General features: G+C 39.4%; 1 long non-coding RNA gene across 1 annotated transcript; it reads left to right on the top strand.

Moving 5' to 3' along the window:
• The first annotated feature begins 255 nt into the window (after positions 1-255).
• Positions 256-928, top strand: LOC143725663 (uncharacterized). Its single transcript, XR_013198296.1, has 2 exons — positions 256-372; positions 643-928. It is a non-coding gene; the product is annotated as an uncharacterized LOC143725663 (long non-coding RNA).
• Positions 929-22,344: the final 21,416 nt, after the last annotated feature.

Here is a 22,344-nt window from a genome sequence, read left to right on the forward strand (position 1 = left end):
CCCACAGCAGACACGCCCCTTCAAACAGAGCGTTCAAATCAGAGGCTAAAATCAGGCTAAGAAAAATGCTTTTTATTTTGAAATTATGACTATTTTTGATCTAAAAAACTTACTAACATTAAAAGGGCAACCCAGAAAATATATATATATAAAATAAAAAAAAACATTCTAGGGAACCTTTAAGTTAAACAACTCTATTATTTGAATTAACTTTAATTCAATTTAGTAAGCACTGTAATAAAGTTGTTGTTCTGTGTGTGTGTTTTTATGTAATTGCAGATGCCACGCGGAAAGGGTTTCCGCCGGTCCCAGGCGGCCAGAAGGAGGAATGCTGAGCGTCATTCGCTCAGTTCCTTCATGGAATTAGAAGAGGTTGTCCCTCCTCTCCAAAAAAAGGCAGTTTCTAACAGCTCTTTACAAGAGAGTGTTGACATGGAAAACTCAGACATGAAATTTCACACAAAGAATTATCAAAAAACTTGTCATAAGGCTTTCAAAAATGTTTCAAAATCTGTCACAAGTGTTACCACAAGTGTTCCAAAGTCTACCACAAGTCTTCTCATGTCTACAAAAAGCTGGAGTGATATTACCAGTGCTTTGCCTGTCAATAACTCTGATCTTTTTCCACTGAAAGTCATACAGGGTTCCTTCCATCAGGGTGATTCGCGCTTTGGTTTCAACGGTGGCAGACAGTGTGCAGCAAACAGTGTCACAGCTGTCATGATGAGTGTGCTGAAGGATGTGCGTACCTGGACAACAGAGGACCTGGATGCTGTTCTGTTGCATGGAGATAAGCTGTACACCTCAATGGACTTGCAGGGGAAGATCAATGATCGATCAAGGCGTGGTTATGTTGCTGTTCCAGAATTGCCAACCGTGCACACACTCTTTAACACAACATTTTCAATAAAGATGTCAGAATCTCTGAGTGGTGTTTTTGGTGTTGATCAATATGATGGAGCATTGCGAGATGTGAGCATGTCTATAGAAGATGCACTTCAGAGGGCCCTGTTTCAGTCTGATGCATGTCTGTTAAACCTTGGTGGCTACATTTGTGCAGTTATAAAGGTGGGGTCAATATTTGTTGTAGTCGATTCCCATTCACGTGATGGTAAAGGTATGGTATCTAGTACAGGCACAAGTGTAGTAGTTTTTTATGATGACATTTACATGTTATTTAATCATGTTGTTAACCTTGGTATATTACTGAATGGTCAGGGGAAATTATTTGAAGTGACGGGTGTAACCGCAACAGTAATTGGTAAGGCCACATCTGCTGGCACAAGTTCAATTCAGTCTGGTCAACAATGCAGAATCACACAGGTTTCACCTACGAGCACTGCAGAGATTAAGTGTGACGGTGGTAAACAAACACGTGTAGGCAAACCGGCTGAAACGCCTCTAGATTCAAGTAAGAAAGATAAACGTGTGCAGACTAAGTCGGAAGTTACACATGTAAGCAAGTTGCATGACAGTTTATTGATGGGTGATGTTATTGGACCTACAGTAAATGCTGAAATAAGTTTCAAACCTTTAACAGCTGAGACAAGTTCATGTAAGTCTGGTAAAAAAAGCAGCGTCACACATGTTTCACCTACAAAAGCAGCAAAGCAGAGTAAGTGTGCCAGAGACCCTGGTAAACAAACGCGTGCAGACAAACCAGCAACTATGTGCAAATCGGTTGAGAGCGGTGTGGATTCAAGTAAGAAAAATAAACGTGTGCAGAAAAAGTCAAAACTCCCACATATGAGCAAGTTACACGATTTATTAATGGATGATGATGTCATTATTGGTCCTACAGTAAATACTGAGTTCAGTTTCAAACCTTTAACATCTGCAGATCAGGATGCTTTGTGTACACGCTTACAACTGGGCATAATTAATGGAAATCATTATGAAGTTGTTACATGTGTTAAACATAAAAATCAAGAAAATGTTTGTGCACAAGCATGTAACGTTGAAGTGGACGATCAGAGAAAAGTAAATCGTTATTTGCGAAAAAGGAAATTGAATGACAGAACTCTAAATGCAAAAGAGCACGCGAGGTATACCACAGCAACACCGATTTAAGGCAAAAAAAGATTAAGAATGCTAAAACGAAATATTGTGAAGACAGTGATTACAGACAGAAAAAGACTGACAACCTTAAAACTAAATATTGTGAAGACAGTGATTACAGACAGAAAAAGACTGACAACCATAAAACTAAATATTGTGAAGACAGTGATTATAAAGAGAAAAAACGTGAACATTTTCGAAATAAATATAAAAACAATATTAATGTACGGCAGTCAAAACGTGAAAATTCAAAGATAAAGTATTCCACAAATGTTCATTTTCGAAAACTTGTTCGCCACTATTCTCAGACCAAGTATAAAAGCAATAAAGCCTTTAGAGGAAGTGTACGTGAATATTCAAGAAATAAGTATCGCAAAAACTCTGCATTTAAGGCAAGCGTGTGTGAATATTCAAGAAATAAGTATTGCAAAAACTCTGCATTTAAGGCGAGCGTATGTGAATATTCAAAGAATAAATATCGCAGAAATCTCTCATTTAAAGCTAGCATGTGTGAATATTCAAAGATTAAGTATCACACAAACCCAGCCTTTAAAGCCACTGTTTGTGAATCTTCTAAAAGGAAATACAACAATGATGAAAACTTTCGTATAAGTAAAATAAATAAAAAATCGGAAATTTCTGCAAAACAGAAGGAGAGACAGAAAGACATTGATTTCGCTGTTAATCAGTTTCATCAAGAAGTGAGTACAGGTCCAGAATTTGTTTGCTGTGTTTGTCATCGTTTAATGTTCAGAAAACAGGTTGTTGAATGTAGAAAAGATTGCTATAAAATCAGAGGTCAACAAATTAATGATTTGGCTGAAAGATGCATCACACCAAAGTATTTACATGTATGCAATACTGAATGTGAGAACAGATGCCATTTATCAGGTAATCCGGCTTGTAAATTGTGGATTTGCTTTACATGCCATCGTAAAATCCTTGCTGGGAAACTGCCTGAAGAGAGTGTTGCCAACAACATGCATTTGGTGGACGTTCCAGAAGAACTAAAAGGTCTGAACTCTTTGGAAGAACATCTTATTGCACGCAATATTCCTTTTATGAAGTTGCTTTGTCTTCCCCGTGGAAAACAGAATGGCTGTCATGGACCTGTAGTGTGTGTTCCTGTTAATACCACAGATGTCTCAAGTATTCTCCCACGTAATGAATGTGATGACCACATGATAAGAATAAAACTGAAACGGAAATTAACATACAAAGGCCATTATGAATATAAATTTGTCAGCACTGATCATGTCAGACATGCGCTGTCTTATTTGATGAGACATAATAAGTGGTATAATGATGTGGAGTTTAATGAGCAGTGGGTAAACTCTTTGAATGCAACTGATGAATCAGACAAGGATGCTGAGGATTTTGAAATGGAGGAACAAGATGTTACAGATAAAAATGATGATGACAATGGAGCTGGAGATGACCCAGACGAAGATATAACATATATTAAAGAACAAAGTGGTCTTTTGTCAGACACATCACTACAACCTGTTGATTTGGGTTCAGAAATAATTGATCAACATTTTCATGATGTACTAAATGTTGCTCCAGGCGAAGGTAACAGTCCTGTTAGGCTGCTAACTGCTAAAGACAATGAGGCAAAGTGTTTCCCTGTTCTCTATCCTACTGGTGGTCCAACATTTCATGATGAAAGACAGGAAAAAATCACATTGACACGATACCTAAATGCAAGATTACTAAATGCAGATGGACGTTTTGCACACAGCACAGACTTCATTTTTTATGCACAGTATATATCAGAAGTTGATCAAATTGTGTCTAATGTATCAATTGCACTGAGGAAAGGTTGTGAAAAAAATAGTTTAAAGGTAACACAAGATATGCTAACAAACTCTGATTCCTTGCAAAGAATACTAAATTATGATGAAGGATATAAGTTCTTAAGACCAGTAAGAGGAACTCCTCCATATTGGATGTCTACGCAAAAAGATCTGTTTGCCCTGATAAGACAACTAGGCATACCAACATTCTTTGCATCTTTTAGTTCTGCTGATATGAGATGGCCTGAAATGATGAGCACTATTATTAAACAAGAGGGGAAACAAAGAAATGTTGATGAGCTTGACTGGTCTGAAAAATGTGGACTCATAAGACGAAATCCTGTCACTGTAGCAAGAATGTTTGATCACAGATGGCATTGCTTTCTAAAAAATGTCATAATTTCACCAGCACAGCCTATTGGCAAGATAAAAGACTACTTTTACCGTGTTGAATTTCAACAGCGTGGTTCTCCTGATGTTCACTGCCTATTCTGGGTGGAAGATGCTCCAAAGCTCAATGATAATGATGCAGACAATGATCCTGCGACTGCTGAGTTCATTGACACTTACATCACTTGTCAGACACCACCAGAAGCTGATACTGTACTTTACGAAACAGTGAACAGCGTTCAGAAGCACAGTACAAGACATTCAAAAACATGTCGGAAGAAAAATACAGTTTGTAGATTTAATTTTCCACGACCACCATCCAGTCGTACGTTTATTACAAGACAAACTAATGCAGACGAGTTGAAAGGAAAAGATGAAGATGACACAGCAAGTGCAATTATAAAGAAAGTCAAAACAGCTTTAAATTCTGATGTCAATTTTGATTCGGTTGATGCCTTTTTTTCATCTATTGGGATTAATCAAACTATCTTTGAAAAAGCATACAACAGGTGCACCAAAAAGAAAAGTATTGTCTTGAAAAGAAATCCAAAAGATGTTTGGGTAAACCAGTATAACAGAGATTTACTGCGTGCTTGGCAAGGGAACATGGATATTCAGTATGTCACAGATGCTTTTTCTGTAGTGGTCTATATAATTAGTTACATCACAAAAGCAGAACAAGAAATGGGACTGCTACTACAGCGCACGCAAAATGAGGCGATGAATGGAAATGTTGATGCTAAAGCGTCATTAAAACAGTTGGGAAGTGTATATCTGCACAACAGAGAAGTTTCTGCTCAAGAGGCAGTGTACAGACTGACAGGCATGCATTTGAAGGAATGTTCTCGTAAAGTACAATTTATTCCAATAGGACAAAATCCAGTAAAGATGAGTTTGCCTTTGAATTTTCTCCGAAACAAAGTGGAAAATGACCAGTCTGATGATGAAAGCAGTTTTTGGATGACAAGTCTCATTGACAGGTACAAAAACAGACCAGAGAAAGAACCACTAGAAAATCTGTCTTGCCAGTTTTTGTTCTGAGTACAGAGTTCTGACCAAATCAGAGGTTTCCTCACATAACAAAACAGGGAAAAATAAAATAATTAAACTCAATAATAACAATGGCCATGTCAAATGAAGGACACGAACTGAACCAGCAGTAGTGAGGTATCCAAGGTTTTCACCCACTAAAGACCCAGAAAAATATTATCATTCATTGCTGCAGCTTTTCTTACCATATCATGAAGACTGTGATCTGAAGCCGAGCAACTATGACACATATGAGGAGTTCTACAACAGTGGTGTAATAAAAAGTGGTTGTGAAGTCAAACAAGTGAAATCCATAGTTGATGGCAACAGAGAATTGTTTGAAAGGGAAAATGACAAAATAGACCGAGCTAAACAGCTTTTAGAGCAAGATATGGATTTAGAAGATGCTTGGGCCCAGATTTGTCCTGAAACAGAAAAACAGCGCGATGAATGCATAGAACTGATGAAGGATAAACTATTGCCTGATGAAGATGACACTCAGGAACTTATTCCAGATCTTACAGGAAACCCTCAAACTGCGTGTACCATTGAAACGAACCACACTACAATGCCAAGAGATGATGCACTGCATTTACTGAGGTCACTAAATGAGGAACAATCTGCTGTGTTCTACAAAGTGCAAAAGTGGTGTCTACAGAAAATACTTGGACAAAACCCTGAACCATTTCGATTATTTCTTACTGGTGGAGCAGGCACAGGAAAAAGTCATCTAATTAAGGCAATACAGTATGAGTCTTCCAGACTGTTATCTCAGCTGTCTGAAAACCCTGATGACATTACTGTACTTTTGACCGCTTCAACCGGAGTCGCCGCATATAGCATCGGAGCTTCAACGATCCATCATACATTTTCAATTGGTGCAAACGTCAGACTGCCATATCAGCCTCTTGGTGATGACAAAATTAATTCTTTACGGACAAAATTGGGTAATTTGCAAATTTTGATTATTGATGAAGTGTCTATGGTTGACCATCGTCTTTTGTCATATATTCACGGAAGGCTGCGACAAATAAAACAAACTGGTGACTACTCTCTCTTTGGAAAAGTGAACATTCTTGCAGTGGGAGATTATTTTCAGCTTCCGCCAGTTAAAGGAACGGCTCTCTATGCTGATGCAAAAGGAGTAAACCTATGGGAGAATAACTTTGAACTTGCTGAATTAACTAAAGTTGTTCGACAACAAGATCCAAGTTTTGCTGAAATGTTAAATCGGCTCAGAGTACGTAAGAAAAATGAATGTCTTACCACTACTGATATTGCTATGTTGAGAAACTGTGAAACAGGGGAGAATTGTAATGATCTTCACATATTTGCTACGAATGCTGAAGTTGATAAATACAACATTGAAAGACTACATGAATGTTGCCCAGACGCAATCAGTATACATGCTCAAGATTATGTGAAAAATTCAAAAACTGGACGAATGGAACGTAAAGTTGGATTTCATAGGAACATTTTCAATTCATGTTTGTCTGCATGTGTTTCCCTGGGTATTGGAGCAAAGGTTATGTTAAAAAAAAATATTGATCTTGCAGACGGTTTAGACAATGGAGCTTTTGGAAGCGTGGTCCACGTCAGTGAAAGTCGAAATAATGATGATGATTTCCCATCAGCCATTCATGTGGAGTTTGATAATCCAAATGTCGGTAAAATTCAGAGATCTAAAACACACCAGAGATTCTCCCAAAATTCAACAGTAATTGAGGTACAAGAAGACCAAGTCACAAATGATGGTGGTATTAGGCGTCAGTTTCCTCTCAGATTAGCATGGGCATGTACAGTTCACAAAGTGCAAGGACTCACAGTAGATAAAGCTGTAGTATCATTGAAGAAAATCTTTACAGCAGGGCAAGCATATGTTGCATTGAGCCGTGTAAGATCTCTCAGTGGGTTAATAATTGAGGACTTTAAAGAGTCGGCTATATTTTGTAATGACAAAATTGAGTTGGCCTTGAAAGATATGCCAAAATTCCCTTTGGAAGAGTACAGTTCCACTAAATCCCTTGGTACATTCAGAATAGCGCTGCTTAATGTACAAAGTCTGAAAGCTCACTTTCAGGATGTTATTGCGCATAAAGCTCTAATGAATGCTGATTGTATTTGTTTGACAGAAACATGGCTGAATGCTGAGGACAAAGCACAAGAACAACAAATACCAGAATTTGTGTTCAAGCACAACCCAAGAGCTAAGTGTTATGACAACAGTACTGCTGTTTTTAGTGATATAAAACACCAGAGGGGCGGTGGAGTTGGAATATATAGTTCTGACAAAATTGAGTGTAACATCTTTACTCCTGAGAACTGGAACTTAGAATGTTTATCCTTTACAGTTCCACATGTCAATTTGACTGCTGCTCTCTTGTATAGACCCAACTCATATAAAACTGACATGTTTCGACAACAGCTATTACAGGTTCTTGAAGAGGTGGAAAAGCATCCAGGACAGAAAATAATCAAGGGGAGCCTTTAACGAAGACATCATTACTTCATCTACAGTTGTGAAATTAATGGAAACCCATGGATACAGTCAACATGTACAAACTCCAACAACGGAAAAAGGTACATTAATAGATCACGTTTATACTAAAGATATGGAAGGTATAAGTATCGACGTTGTGCAAACTTACTATAGTTTTCACCAGGCAATACTCATTTCACTGCTGTGATCAAATTTGTGGTAAAGATTCCGCCTGCCATTGGGGGGGGGGAGGGTAGGGAGGAAAGACACGAGACAAGGCGGCTCCCTAGGGGAGGGAAGGTACTGGAGACCGGGTTGGCTGGCACAGGGGTTGATTGGCACAGGGTTCATTTTTAAATGTTTGTAAGTTTTCATCAAACTACTGAATGTCTTGTTAATTATGGTTAAACCAAACTTTTTTCCTTTTTTATCACTTTAAAAAAGCTTCTATGTTCCATCGATATAAATTTCTTATTTCTCAAGCTCCCTCTTCAGAATAGAAACTCTGATTCACCCTTATCATGGTCACCATGGTGTGTAAATTACCACTAAATGTTTATAGAGCAGATATTTGAATAAGCCATTGCCACTGTTGACAAGATGATCAGCCCAAGGTTATCTAGATTCACCAACGCATTGGGGGCAAGGAGTCAAGTCACAAGGCCACTCCAAAATTGTTTAACTTGTTTTTATTTTTTTAGATATTTGTTTTATGGTTTAAAACTGTGCCAATCAACCCCATAATACATAGCTAGTGGATTTTGAGTAGGGAATGTTGAAGGAATTGGGGCATAACATCATGGTAGTAATAGCAAATAATGTTTATTTATAGACTTTACATTTACAAGACTGTAAAGCAGCTGTCTAAAAATTAAAATTATTTTGTTGTGACGTTTATTGTGAAATCAGTACAATGGGTAATTTGTATATTTAATATTTATATATATTGTATATTTTTTATATAATATTTATATTGTATATTGTTTTTGTCACAGTCTTCGTCTGCACCTGTCTGTCTTAGTCATCTTCACTACACTTCCCAGAATCCTCCTTGTCTCCACACCTGAACTCACTCCCTCACTTACCAGCCTGTTCCTCGTTATCATAATCTGTGTCACCTGTCTTCACATCGTTATGGTTCATTTGTCTCTGTATTTAGTTTCTTCTGTTCAGTCTGTCTTGGTCGGTTCTCGTCTATGTAAAGTTATAGTGTTTTGTGAGTGTACCCTCTGCCTGCCTGTACCTGTTTGTTGTTGCTTTTGAGTAAATCATGAATTGGAGCTTTTTTTTGCCTCAGCCTGTCTTCATCTACACCACAACCGTGACAGAAGAACCGACCAAGACAAAAGATGGACGAAGCTGGATCAATTTTGTGTTCTATTACCCAGAATGGCCGTGGGATAGAATCTTACGTAGAGGAGTTCATTAAATACAGCCATCAAACCTCGCTCTCTGATCAGCAGTTGGGGGATCTATTTTGGAGTGGACTCAATTCACACTTCTACTCGTGGATCCCGCCCAGAAATCCCGGTGAGACCATTGAGTGGTACCTGGATCTTGTGCTGTGGTTGAGTGGCTCAACCCTCACCGTAGGCGAGGTTGATGACATCGCCACTCAACCACCGTCTCCAGCCATCTCCACCACGCCTACCATCAAACCAGCCTCCGGATCAGTATATGGACGTCCAGGACTGGTTTCCTGCATCGCCGATCCCCCACTTATATCAGCACGTCCAGCCAGAGACCGTCCAGCCAGAGACCGTCCAGCCAGAGACCGTCCAGCCAGAGACCGTCCAGCCAGAGACCGTCCAGCCAGAGACCGTCCAGCCAGAGACCGTCCAGCCAGAGACCGTCCAGCCAGAGACCGTCCAGCCAGAGACCGTCCAGCCAGAGACCGTCCAGCCAGAGACCGTCCAGCCAGAGACCGTCCAGCCAGAGACCTTCACCGCTGGTCCCGTCCAGCACAGAGCCTTCACCGCTGGTCCCGTCCAGCACAGAGCCTTCACCGCTGGTCCCGTCCAGCACAGAGCCTTCACCGCTGGTCCCGTCCAGCCCAGAGTCCCCTTCACCGCTGGGGCCGTCCAGCCCAGAGACCCCTTCACCGCTGGTTCCGTCCAGCCCACGGACCCCTTCACCGCTGGTTCCGTCCAGCCCAGAGACCCCTTCACCGCTGGTTCCGTCCAGCCCAGAGACCCCTTCACCGCTGGTTCCGTCCAGCCCAGAGACTAGTAGTGACTCTGTCACTCTCCCCATTAATTTTTTGGGGGGGGGCCATAGGGCTCCGCCATGGCCGCCCGAAGGGTCCTCACCGCCATGGCCGCCCGAAGGGTCCTCACCGCCATGGTCGCCCGAGGGGTCCGCACCGCCATGGCCGCCCGAGGGGTCCGCACCGCCATGGCCGCCCGAGGGGTCCGCACCGCCATGGCCGCCCGAAGGGTCCGCACCGCCATGGCCGCCCGAAGGGTCCTCACCGCCATGGCCGCCCGAAGGGTCCTCACCGCCATGGCCGCCCGAAGGGTCCTCACCGCCATGGCCGCCCGAGGGGTCCTCACCGCCATGGCCGCCCGAGGGGTCCGCACCGCCATTGGCCGCCCGAGGGGTCCGCACCGCCATGGCCGCCTGAAGGGTCCCCACGGTCCTGGCCACGCCCATGTCCTGCTCCGCCCTGGCCACGTCCTGCTCCGCCCTGGCCGCCTTCACGTCCTGCTCCGCCCTGGCCGCCTGCACTTCCTGATCCGCCCTGGAGGCTTCCCGTCTCAGTTTGGCCACGCCCTGGCCAGCCTTCAGGGCGCCCGCCCCCCCCCCCCCCCCACCCCATTGATGTTCTACGGCGCGAGGTCGCGCCTTGTTGAAGGGGGGCGTTCTGTCACAGTCTTCGTCTGCACCTGTCTGTCTTAGTCATCTTCACTACACTTCCCAGAATCCTCCTTGTCTCCACACCTGAACTCACTCCCTCACTTACCAGCCTGTTCCTCGTTATCATCATCTGTGTCACCTGTCTTCACATCATTATTGTTCATTTGTCTCTGTATTTAGTTTCTTCTGTTCAGTCTGTCTTGGTCGGTTCTCGTCTATGTAAAGTTATAGTGTTTTGTGAGTGTACCCTCTGCCTGCCTGTACCTGTTTGTTGTTGCTTTTGAGTAAATCTTTGAATTGGAGCTTTTTTTGCCTCAGCCTGTCTTCATCTACACCACAACCGTGACAGTTTTTTGTTTGCTTTTGTTTTTGGCAAGATTCTTTAAAAGTTTTATTTATAATTGTGTCAGCCAACCCAGGTCTCCTCTTTTTTTTTTTACTTCTCACTAAATGTTTTTTAAATTTATTAAGCTTGTATTAAGATTTAATCAGCAAATTTAGGGTATTATGCAAAACCACACCCATTAGTATTATCACTTTATAGCATGGTTGTAGCTTGAGATTTTGACTATGGGGCCAGACCATCATATAAGGTATTCAAGTCTGTAGGATTCAAATTACATATTTACTTTTAGTAGTACTACATTTTACACATTAAACTTTTTTTAAATAACAGCCTTTTTTGCATCAGTTCTGAACAGAGATTCAGAATGGCTTTCTCAATGCTATGTCCATACTGTAAAGTTGCATGTGGTAATTTGTTTCTTTCAGTTTGTCAGTAGAACCACTTCTTGAAGTAGTCATTTTTTATTGTCTAATATTTTGTACAATAAACGGGCATGTCAGATAAATTGACATCAAATTCAAATATTTTTCCCGAACTAGCTAAAGTGTTTTTCTTCAATATTGCCATTATACAGCACATTTTATGCTGAGTACTTTGAAGTTGTGTGGTTCTACTTATAGCACTGTTTTCCTTCCCTATTGTGTAATACCATTATACATTTTGTGTACAGCTAATTTTATTTATTAATTTAAGTAAATTATGGTTTTAAAAAAAAAGATGCCAAAAACTGTACTGTTACTTTCATATTATGTAGCAGAAACATTTCTCAAGCCACAATCTGGAGTTTATGGACAATTTAACTTCCCAATTTTCATTCAAAAATGTTACCATGTCATCCTTCATCTGAATTAAACAAGCAACCTCTACTCCGGTTAAAAAAGAACATTTCATCTCTTACCATCACACAAACAACAACACAGGGAAAGAAAAAAAAAGTTGAACAAAGAAACATCTTCAGAGAGACCTGATGTGAGTATGTTTATTATTTATTAAATGCTGTTTTGAATGTGCTTTTCATAACCATATTATTCATACATTTTCTTAATATTGCATAAAACTACATCAAACAACAACATTTTGTTTTATTGTTTTGTAGGACTATGAGGACACTACCATCATCTTCTGGTTTAAAACAACTGACCGTCTGTTCATCTATTTGAGAAAAAAAACCTACTTCATTTGATGCACAGCAGACAACAAGACTGCAGTTCGCTAAAACTATGCTCATAAATACAGAATTCATGTGAGTATTTATAGTTTTTGCATATTCAGAATTTTTTTAAGTTATAACATAATAAAAAAAAAAATCTGTTATGTTTGTAGGAATACTATGAGGACATTTCGAGATTAAACAGGATAATACGCAGATGTGGCATAGTCATGACAACATGGATACTTCCATTCACAGCAGAAACTGTTCACAACCGGACAGTAGTACCAGAAATAACTCATTTTCATATAACATTTTCTTTACACTTTATATTACAATGTGAATACAACGTATATTCAATGCCTTAAGAAATAATTTGGTAGTATACTTGTAAGTACAATGTAAACAAAATGATATTGCACTTACAAGTGTATATACTATTTATTTTAACTAAATTACAAATGTACCTAACATGTATTGACAACTCCCATACGTGTGGTTTTGCATAATAGCCAAGGCTCAAAAGTAGGACTGAAAACTTGCTGGTTCAAGCTTAAGTCAGGTTAAGGAAGCCACTAGACATCAACATTATATATGTATTTTTCTGTTTCTGTTTTAGGACTCCTATTTTAATGTTAATTTTGTTCAAATTTTCCTGTTTACATACTGTTTTCAGTGTTACCTAGGTTTGTAGTGTTCTTATTTTGTTTCCTTGGTTAAACATTATGCTTACTTGTGTCTATTTTTTCTTTCTTTCATTATTATCTCTATTCAAACTCCTCTGTTTCTTCAGTTTATTGGTAGCGATTATTTTAGTTTGCTAAGTTGTTTGGTTTTGATTTATGTTGACTTGGCTGCACCTTTGCTGCTCACTCCATTGGCTCTACTATATGGGCTGTCGTCCCTCTGGTTCAACATATCCCTCATCATTCAGACTTTGTCCTGGTCTGAGATCCCCCTGGTTCCACAACAGACTTCCAGGCCTACTGCGATGCCTGCACCGTCCCATCTTTCAGCTCCACCGGGGACCTTCATCCCTCCAGCTGCACCATCATCCTCATTCCCACCGGCTTCTCCTTGTCCCGCACATCTTCCGTCTTCACTTGGCCCACTGGTCCACTGGTATCACACTGGTTCTCCAACCCTCTGGCTCCATCAAGGTAACCCACTCTGTCATTCATACTGAAAAACATCTTTAAAATGACTTGATCTGAGCATATTTAATATTTATAATTGCTGTTTTGCATATATTAGTATAATATAATTTGCATACTATTTGTTTAACATTGTATAAAACTGCAATAAACCACAAAATGTTGTTTTATTGTCTTGTAGGATTATGACATCATCTGTCACAGTCTAGTTAAAACAACAGACTCTGCCTGCACCCTCCAATAATTTGGCTCCTGTAGTCCATCCCTCCAGCTCCACCATCTTTTTCACTCCCACCAGCTCTACCTCAATCTGCAGATCTTCTACGTCCACCTTAGCCCTGCAGTCAAGTGGTATCACCTTGGTTCTCCAGCCTTCCTGAGTTTGCCTTGGTCTTCCATATGATCTGCACTGGTCTGCACCACCTCCACCATGAGCCTCTATTCCTGCGCCTTCATCAAGGCATCTCACTATGCACATTTCTGCCGAGGCAAGCTCCATTGATTTTGCATTAGTCTTTCCTCCACTGCACACCCATGGGCTCTTCGTCCATTACTTGTGTGGTGTCTTCCTCGGTCTGCTGCACCTTAGTCTCTTCTCTCCACCACCATACTGCTGTTGTATTTAGGCATGAAGAGCTGCCTTTCGGAAGTGCATGTATTGTCATGTTCTTTTTCTTTTCTAGGACTGACTGGTTTTTGATTAAAAAAATATAAACTTACGTTAATACTTAAAGTTTATACTTATGTTTATTTCCTGTTTTCTGAGGTGCCTATTTTCTAGCGTCATTTGTTTCATCGGTTGTCCATTGTGCTCACATGTGTCTGGTCAATTCATTGTTATCTATATGTATTTATACTATTTTTTCACCTGTTTATTATCAGTGTCTTAGCTTTGCTAAACTTTTTTGTTTTGGTTAGGTTTCTATTGCCTATACTTTGAATCATCTGTTGTGTATCGGATTAATAAAATTACTGTTTAGTAAGTATGTAGTCCCCTTGCTAGCCTGTATTTTACAGTATCCTTGAGCAAGGCACTTAAACATGGCTGGATACAGGAGTATTGTATTTGAAACGGTGTATTATAAAATGATTTTACTTTAAAACATAAACTGGCAGTCTACTAACAATATGCATTTTTTAAAATGTAAAACATTTTTTTCAAGTTTTTAGAGACACATTGTACTTAAAACTTTCATGGCTCTACAGATTGATAATACAAATGTATGTATTTTCATTATTATGTTCATTTCAGAAATGCTACTTAGTATGTCAATGCATTTTTTATTATAATTTATATGAAGAGGGTTTTTTGCCTTTGCATTTATTTTTTGATCTTCAATGTTTTGTTTGCAGCCATAAATCCAGTGACTATCTATATACTGTGTGTGTGTGTGTGTGTGTGTGTGTGTGTGTGCTTCAGTGAAGGCAGCACATTCATTTATAACATCAATTAAACTGATGGTAGCTACATTAAACTGTTTAAAGCATGCATTGCTGTTTACATCAAATCATTATCTCCACATAGAATCTAGACTATATTTTTACCATTCATTTAATTCTAATCCACCATATAACATTAAAACTTACTATGTATTTCTAACGGGCAAAATGCCATAATATGACATTTCATCAAATTTATTTTGCGGTAAAAACAAGTGACTGGATCTACACAAGCACGCACTCTACAGTATTGTCCGTTTTTTGTTCGTGTTGCCACAACATGTTGCTATATTTTGCGTCACTTGCGTCAACTTGCGTGTGTCTTGCTTCGGACGATGGTCCAAAACTCCGTAGTAGTTTGTGTGGACGGCAGGCGTAACCGTAGCAAAAGTTATGCATTTTAAAATGAAAATGCTAGTTGTATTCCACAGCCTGCTCGGGAACCGATGCTCTCGAGCCAAATATATAGGTATTTCAGTGAGTAGACCTATGGCTCGACGGCAGGAAGGAATAAACCAAACAATTTTTTATTTTTTTTAATATAAAGGTAGTGTGTCGATTCAATAAAAAATCCACTTATGATATGTTTTAAAATATTACATAATTAATTGAAGCCTGTTTGCCATTTATAATACACCGACCAATCTTCACCTGGCTCAAGTTAAAATTTAATTGAAATGTGAAGTGGAGCAGTAATTTTCCAGTCATTCATAAATCGTTTGAAAATAAGATGGGCAGACAAATTTACATTTATGATATCTGGATCTACGTCGTTGGTATCAAAGGATGTTAATTGACTACAAAGCTCTGCACAAAACCAGCACCAAAAGTCGCATTAATGGTAGTATTAACGTCACTTTTTATTTATTCTATGTATATTGATACACCGTTTACCATTTGATCAAACTATCATAGTTGGTTAAATGAAGCCCAGGTGCCACCTACAGGCCTATTATGTGAAGTGTAGGCCCACAACAACACGCGAAATGGTGACTTGAAGAACTTTAACATTTTAGATAATTATGCAGCAATAGTACAGTAGCCTTCTACTGGTAAAAAATTTGGACACATTACTATTTTTATGTTTTTTTTTTTTTTAATAAGTCTCTTATGTGCATCAAGCCTGCATTTATTTGATCAAAAATTATTATTCCAATTTAAACAGTCACGTGATTTTTTTCAGAAATCATTCTATTATGCTGATTTATTATCAATGTTAGAAACAGGTGTTTTTTTTTAACCTGTGATACTTTTTTCAGGATTCATTAAAAAAACATTTCTGTATTTTAGGTCAAATAAATGCAGCCTTGATGCGCATAAAGGGCTTCTTTCAAAAACATAAAAAATAGTACAATCCAAACTTTGATAGAATCCTGGAGTCAATGATTTAATGAACCATTCATTAATACAGCCACTTGCTTTGTTACATTACCTTACATCTACTTGATGACTCAATTATAAATACAGTGACTTACTGCCACGTACTGTTTTGAGTTTCATTTTTAATCATACATTGCATATTTCTCTATTGAATATTTTTTATTTAAAATATAATTTATTTTATAAAGGTAAAAATATCATACACTCTAAAAAGTATGGGAACCACTGGACTACGGTATAAACAAACAAAAATCCTTAAGAACAATAATTCTGAGGGTTGTAACAATTAACTCCTCCTACACTCATGTCCTTCACTGTTATGACTTTTGCCTTCTTTTTGATAATATTGGAATTGTAACCTAGATGAAACGGTCTTTATATGAACAATCAGCAGGCTAGTAAACCACAGGGATGCATACGTGGCAACTGCCATCCTCAAATAATATGTATCCAGTATAAAATACAACTGTAAGTGTCTTGGTGTATTAAGACATATTTTGACATATTTTGTTACAAAACTGATGTGATCAGAGTGAGGTGACAATGACACATACAAAGTTTGGTGTCAAAATGTGAAAGAATTGCATAGATAAAGCCTGAATAGTAATTTTGGCAGCATGCCTCAACTTTGATGCTGTGGTATACGAAAAGGGTTTTGTCTATTGTCACGAAATCCATAACTTTTAGTCGGCACGGTATGGAGATGACACGATTCGATTTTGGGGAAAATCGGACCAACGGTCTAGGAGAAGTTCGAAAAAGAAGGTTTTTAAAATAAATAAAGATGGCGGACAGGAAGTTTAACTGATTATGGCAAGCCTGGTATATATGTTTTCGGCATAACCCAAGCAATCTATTAAGATCAGTGTCATTACTATAGGCAAATGTATTCAAAGGTTATTAGCATTTTCGGAAATGAATTATAACTTTTGACCAAAAGGTGGCGCTGTCTCAAAATCTTTTGAGTACCTTCAGGGCATGCTGCTTATGGCACACACTGAGTTTCGTAATGTTACACCAATGCATTTGTTAAGTATAGCATTTTACATCACAAAACTGTATTGAAGTCAATGGGAATTTCACGTTTTGTTCTATTATAGCGCCACCAAGAGGCAAAATCCCACAGTTTTTTTCATGTGTCTTCAGAGTGAGCCCCTACATCTGTGTGTCAATTTTGGTGAAGATATCTCGATTAACTTCAGAGTTATAGACATTTATGTGAAAAAACACGTAAAAAATGACCGCTACGTGACTTTGATTGAATTTTACTACCCCTTACTATCATTATTTTGGCATTTGGGCATTGGCATGTAGCTATCGACCTATGTTTCCAATTTTCTGACGGTGGTTTCGTCTCGATCGGACTAGCGGTTTCGAAGATATCGGCAAATGTTTTTTAAGCGCTAAATTACAACGCTGCACAAACCATATGCCGAAACCTGGCAAGTCTGGTATCGTTGGACTCGGCAACGATTCAGGAACTCAGCGAGATAACTCCCGTGAAAATAAGTCAACCACAGCCAGAGTTATAAGCATTTGAAAAAAAAATGTACCACTAGGTGGCGCTGTTTCGAAACTTCTCAGGCTCCTTCAGGGCATCGTACTGATGACCCATACCGAGTTTCGTAACAATTCGTTCACGCGTTAAAAAAATACAGCATTTTAGCACATAATTCAAAATTGCCAACAGCCAAAATGGCCGATCTGGGAAAATTGGATATCAGTCGACTCGGCATGACGCCCTGAATCTAACGAGATAACTTTTATGATTTTTGGACAAACCATTCAGAAGTTAGGAGCAAAAATAGCCATTTTTCATATCTCCGGACCAGTAGGTGGCGCTGCGCCGAAACGCAGCACGTAGCCTCATGTTATGCTTGTGATGACAGGTACCAAGTTTGGTCTGAATACGATTAAGCGTTGCGGAGATACAGCCTTACGTCTGTTTTTGCAAGCGCTACGTAAAATTAGTTTGTGCGTTTATCGTAAACGGTTTGACGAATCAACTTGAATTCCATAACTTTTTGTCGGCACTGCCTGGAGATGATCTGGTGCAATTTTGGTGAAAATCGGACAAACCGTCTAGGACGAGTTCGCAAAAGTAGGTTTTATGGACAATTCAAAATGGCGGCCATATTTTTATGACGGAAAATGACGTCATATGATGCGATCGAATTGTCATGAGCTCAGGGATCAGAGGAAAAAAGAATTTTGTTGATAGGCCTAACGGTTCAAAAGTTATAAGCATAATAAAAGTGAAACTTTGGACAGGTGGTGGCGCTAGAGGCAATGAGTTAGAGACACCAAAATTGGTGCAATTGATGTTGGGACTGTCCTCTATCAGAATGTCAAACCAAAACAACTTTCCCGCAAACGGTTCTATGGGCTGCCATAGACGCCCAGTCGGAAGAAGAGGAAGAAGAGGAATAATAAATATAGCTGCAAGCAGCCATTACCGGGGCCAAGCGAAAGAAGCGGCAACAGATGCCATCATGTGTGGGAGTGGCAGACCAACTGCAGCAAGGAGCAATTAAAGATATTTTAAGAGAATTTTGGGAAAATGGCTGAAAAATCATATATAAAGTAACTTATAAGATGATTTAATGGTTTATCACTTTCGACCTATAGGTGGCGCAGTTACGAAATCGATGTGATGTGGTCAGAGTGAGGTGACAATGACACATACAAAGTTTGGTTTCAAAATGTCAAGGCATTGCAGAGATAAAGCCTGAATAGTCATTTTGGCAGCATGCCTCAAATTTGATTCTGCGGTATACGAAAACGGTTTCGTCTATCGTCACGAAATCCATAACTTTTAGTCGGCACGGTCTGGAGAAGATACGATTCGATTTTGGTGAAAATCGGACGAATGGTCTAGGAGAAGTTCGAAAAAGAAGTTCTAGAAAGTAAATAACGATGGCGGACAGGAAGTTCATTCAAATATGTAAATCTTGGTATCTATGTTCTCGGCATGACCCAAGGAATCTATTAAGACCAGTGTCATTACAATAGGTATTTTTTTTCATAAGTTATTAGCATTTTTTGAAATTTAATTTTAGCTTTAGCAAGGCATTGCAGAGATAAAGACTTAATAGTCATTTTGGCAGCATGTCTCAACTTTGCTGCTGCGGTATACGAAAACGGTTTCGTCTATCGTCACGAAATCCATAACTTTTAGTCGGCACGGTATGGAGATGACACGATTCGATTTTGGTGAAAATCGGACGAATGGTCTAGGAGAAGTTCGAAAAAGAAGGTTTTGAAAGTAAATAAAGATGGCGGACAGGAAGTTCGTCCAAATACGTCAAACTTGGTATCTATGTTCTCGGCATGACCCAAGGAATCTATTAAGACCAGTGTCATTACAATAAGCACATTTAAAAAAAAGTTATTAGCATTTTTGGAAATGTAATTTTAACTTTTGACCAACAGGTGGCGCTGTCTTGAAATCTTTTGAGTACCTTCAAGGCAAGGTGCTGGTAACAAATTCTGAGTTTCATAATGTTACAGCAATGTGTTCATTAAGTATAGCATTTCACATCACAAAACTGCATTGAAATCAATGGGATTTTCATGTTTTGTTCTATTATAGCGCCACCAAGAGGCAAAATCTCACAATTTTTTTCATGTGTCCTTGGAATGAGCCCATACATGTGTGTGCCAAATTTGGTGAAAATATCTCAATTCGCTTCGGAGTTTTATACATTAATATGAAAAAAAGCATCAAAAATGACTGACACGTGACTTTGATTTGATTTTACTACCCCTTACCATCAATATTTTGGCATTTGGGCTCTCACATATAGTTAACAAGCTATGGTTCCAAACTTCTGACGGTGGTTTCGTCTCGATCGGACTAGCGGTTTCGAAGATATCGGCAAATGTTTTTTAAGCGCTAAATCACAACGCTACACAAACCGTAAGTTGAAACCTAGCATGTTTGGTATCTGTGGACTCGGCAAGGATTCAGGACCTCAACGAGATGACTCCCGTGAAAATAAGTCAACCACAGCCAGAGTTATAAGCATTTGAAAAATAAATGTTACCACTAGGTGGCGCTGTTTCGAAACTTCTCAGGCTCCTTCAGGGCATCGTACCGATGACCCATACCGAGTTTCGTAACAATTCGTTCATGCGTTCAAAAAATACAGCATTTTAGGACATAATTCAAAATGGCCGACAGCCAAAAGGGCCGATCTGGGAAAATTGGATATCAGTCGACTCGGCATGACGCCCTGAATCTACAGAGACCACTTTTATGATTTTTGGACAAACCGTTCAGAAGTTATGAGCGAAAATAGCTGTTTTTCATATCTCCGGACCAGTAGGTGGCGCTGCGCCGAAACGCAGCATGTAGCCTCAGGTCATGCTTGTGATGACATGTACCAAGTTTGGTCTGAATACGATTAAGCGTTGCGGAGATACAGCCTTACGTCTGTTTTCGCAAGCGCTACGTAAAATTTGTTTGCGCGTTTATCGAAAGTGGTTTGACGAATCGACTTGAATTCCATAACTTTTTGTCGGCACTGCCTGGAGATGATCTGGTGGAATTTTGGTGAGAATCGGACAAACCGTCTAGGACGAGTTCGCAAAAGTAGGTTTTTTGGACAATTCAAAATGGCGGCCATATTTTTATGACGAAAAATGACGTCATAGGGTGCGATCGAATCGTCATGAGCTCAGGAATCAGAGGAAAAAAGAATTTTGTTGACAGGCCTAACGGTTCAAAAGTTATTAGCATAATAAAAGTGAAACTTTGGACAGGTGGTGGCGCTAGAGGCAATGAGTTAGAGACACCAAAATTGGTGCAATTACTGTTGGGACTGTCCTCTATCAGAATGTCAAACCGGAACAACTTTCCCGGAAACGGTTCTATGGGCTGCCATAGACGCCCAGTCGGAAGAAGAAGAAGAAGAAGAAGAAGAATAAATATAGCTGCAAGCAGCCATTACCGGGGCCAAGCGCAAGAAGCGGCAACAAATGCCATCATGGGTGGGAGTGGCAGACCAACTGCAGTAAGGAGCAATTAAAGACATTTAAAGATGAATTTAGGCAAATGGCTAAAAAATCATATATACAGTAACTTTTAAGATGATTTAATGGATTATGACTTTCGACCAATAGGTGGCGCAGTTACGAAATCGATGTGATGTGGTCAGAGTGAGGTGACAATGACACATACAAAGTTTGGTGTCAAAATATCAAGGCATTGCAGAGATAAAGACTTAATAGTCATTTTGGCAGCATGTCTCAACTTTGCTGCTGCGGTATACGAAAACGGTTTCGTCTATCGTCACGAAATCCATAACTTTTAGTCGGCACGGTATGGAGATGACACGATTCGATTTTGGTGAAAATCGGACGAATGGTCTAGGAGAAGTTCGAAAAAGAAGGTTTTGAAAGTAAATAAAGATGGCGGACAGGAAGTTCGTCCAAATACGTCAAACTTGGTATCTATGTTCTCGGCATGACCCAAGGAATCTATTAAGACCAGTGTCATTACAATAAGCACATTTTAAAAAAAGTTATTAGCATTTTTGGAAATGTAATTTTAACTTTTGACCAACAGGTGGCGCTGTCTTGAAATCTTTTGAGTACCTTCAAGGCAAGGTGCTGGTAACAAATTCTGAGTTTCATAATGTTACAGCAATGTGTTCATTAAGTATAGCATTTTACATCACAAAACTGCATTGAAATCAATGGGATTTTCATGTTTTGTTCTATTATAGCGCCACCAAGAGGCAAAATCTCACAATTTTTTTTCATGTGTCCTCGGAATGAGCCCATACATGTGTGTGCCAAATTTGGTGAAAATATCTCAATTCGCTTCGGAGTTTTAGACATTTATATGAAAAAAAGCATCAAAAATGACTGACACGTGACTTTGATTTGATTTTACTACCCCTTACCATCAATATTTTGGCATTTGGGCTCTCAAATATAGTTAACAAGCTATGGTTTCAAACTTCTGACGGTGGTTTCGTCTCGATCGGACTAGCGGTTTCGAAGATATCGGCAAATGTTTTTTAAGCGCTAAATCACAACGCTACACAAACCGTAAGTTGAAACCTAGCATGTTTGGTATCTGTGGACTCGGCAAGGATTCAGGACCTCAACGAGATGACTCCCGTGAAAATAAGTCAACCACAGCCAGAGTTATAAGCATTTGAAAAATAAATTTTACCACTAGGTGGCGCTGTTTCGAAACTTCTCAGGCTCCTTCAGGGCATCGTACCGATGACCCATACCGAGTTTCGTAACAATTC

Source organism: Siphateles boraxobius, unplaced genomic scaffold (assembly GCF_051911475.1).
Source record: "Siphateles boraxobius isolate OS27281-9 unplaced genomic scaffold, OSU_SipBor_1 77, whole genome shotgun sequence".
Classification (NCBI taxonomy): domain Eukaryota; kingdom Metazoa; phylum Chordata; class Actinopteri; order Cypriniformes; family Leuciscidae; genus Siphateles; species Siphateles boraxobius.